This window comes from Schistocerca piceifrons, chromosome X (genome assembly GCF_021461385.2).
Source record: "Schistocerca piceifrons isolate TAMUIC-IGC-003096 chromosome X, iqSchPice1.1, whole genome shotgun sequence".
NCBI lineage: Eukaryota > Metazoa > Arthropoda > Insecta > Orthoptera > Acrididae > Schistocerca > Schistocerca piceifrons.
The window spans coordinates 784,821,232-784,823,661 of NC_060149.1; the positions used below are offsets into that span (position 1 = coordinate 784,821,232).

At 46.7% G+C, this 2,430-nt stretch overlaps 1 pseudogene; it reads right to left on the bottom strand.

Moving 5' to 3' along the window:
- Positions 1–1,753: 1,753 nt before the first annotated feature.
- On the bottom strand, positions 1,754–1,871 carry LOC124723461 (annotated as a pseudogene).
- Positions 1,872–2,430: the final 559 nt, after the last annotated feature.

Sequence of the window (2,430 nt, forward strand, 5' to 3'; positions counted from 1 at the left end):
TTGTGAGCAAACCACATGTTATAGGCTGCAATAACAACAAGACTGGCCAGAAAGAGACGGTAGGAAAAGTAGACATAGACATAAAAAAATGGTTCAAATGGCTCTGAGCACTATGGGACTCAACTGCTGAGGTCATTAGTCCCCTAGAACTTAGAACTAGTTAAACCTAACTAACATAAGGACATCACAAACATCCATGCCCGAGGCAGGATTCGAACCTGCGACCGTAGCGGTCTTGCGGTTCCAGACTGCAGCGCCTTTAACCGCACGGCCACTTCGGCCGGCTAGGCATAAAAACATCCACGCATGAAACCCTACTGAGCCCAAAATCAAAACCGGAGACTGCGAATACACAAAAGACAATACGTTATGAAAACGAAGGTACTGATGATGAAAGCAGAAATGATGATGAATACAAGTGTCCAATTGATACCTGTAACATACATCATCAAAACACACCAACAGATGGAACCACCACAACAGCAACCGGTACTCCCCCGGTAGGACAGCCTACAACTGCACAATCCAACAATGCCGCCAAAGAGCAAAGCAATAAACCACCAAACCACCAACAACATTCAATTCCCAATGTTACAACAACAAACCGAATCACAGGAAACCAACTCCTAGTGTAGCAGCTGGTATCGTAACACTAGCAAAACTACACAAAAAGCTTCTTCTACAGACGGCACAAAGTATTTTACGATCTTTGGATGTGACAAAAGAGGTGATTAATGCTTGTGACGTAGTAAAGGTAGTGCAGCACCAAGATACACAGAATTTGCTACAAGACGTCGACCTCAGCCCACCATTCGACGCCACACCCACGTCCCATAGTGTCGACTCGAGGCCCAGTGCACCCACCACCAACGGCGCCATTGCAAAAACAACCACTTCTGTCCCAGACATGCCCTCACCCAGCACCAGCCCGATGGCATCTAGTACCAAAAAAGCAGCGCCCACCGCAGCCAACATTATCTTTAATCATGGTGACTTAGAACTTAACATTGAGCTACGTAGATTAGAAAGAAAGGAAATTTTACAGACAGCTCAAAGAATGCCGCTTAGGCAGCTGAATCCAAAAGGTGAAAGGGTGACTCTGTCTGTTCCCCAAATACGGAGCAGACAGAATCACGCTTAAGCCGGAAAGCATACCAACTGGCCCTTATCAGTTGTTAGACTTAATGAAGCAAGTATGTATACGAAGAGAAGAAACATTTGACATGGATAAAATTTATGCCGACCATGTCAGGGCACACGCATGGGTGTACTTCGACTATGCTTAAACTGGTAGCAAATGCAAAGCATATGTTAAACGCCCACAGCATCACTAATGAACATTTTTCAGCTGAATGCCATGAGGAGCAAGCAAGTTAGTGCTGAACTCCTCAAAACAGTTAAAGACCTAAACATAGACATACTGTGTATACCAGAGCCATACAACAACTAAAGCAAACTGACATGCTTTCCGACAAGTATGGTAACCATAACCGGTAGCCACGACGGCAAAGCAGCAGTTTCCATATTAAATAAACATATAAATATTGTCAAGCTCTCCGTCTTCAGGCCACAAGTGGCCCATCGGGACCATCAGACCGCCGTGTCATCCTCAGAGGAGGATGCGGATAGGAGGGGAGTGTGGTCATCACACCTCTCTCCCGGTCGTTATGATGGGTTTCTTTGACCGGAGCCGCTACCATTCGGTCGAATAGCTCCTCAATTGGCATCACGAGGCTGAGTGCACCACGAAAAATGGCAACAGCGCATGGCTGCCTGGATGGTCACCCATCCAAGTCCCGACCACGCCCGACAGCGCTTAACTTCGGTGATCTCACGGGAACCGGTGTATCCACTGCGGCAGGGCCGTTGCCAAATATTGTCAAAATAACCGAATAATGTAATGAACACTTAGTAACAATTGAACTTTTATAACAAGGAGATATATGAATAATGGCTTCACTGTATGCCCAATACAGTCATTCCATACCGCCCCGCCGGCCGGTATGGCCGAGCGGTTCTAGGCGCTTCAGTCTGGAACCGCGCCTTCGAATCCTGCCTCGGGCATGGATGTGTGTGATGTCCTTAGGTTAGTTAGGTTTAAGTAGTTCTACGTTCTGGTGGACTGATGACCTCAGATGATAAGTCCTATAGTGCTCAGAGCCATTTGAACCATTCTGAACCATAGCGCCCTATGCAAATTATATAAAACAAATAGCCGAATACGCACAAGGTAAGAAGGTTCTCATATGCTCGGACATAAACGCCAGGTTCACCATATGGTTGGTTGGTTGGTTTATTTGGGCGAGGGGACGAAACAGCGAGGTCGTTGGTCCCATCGGATGAGGGGAGGATGGGGAAGGAAATCGGCCGTGCCCTTTCAAAGAAATCATCCCGGCATTTGCCTGAAACGATTTAGGAAAATCACGAAAA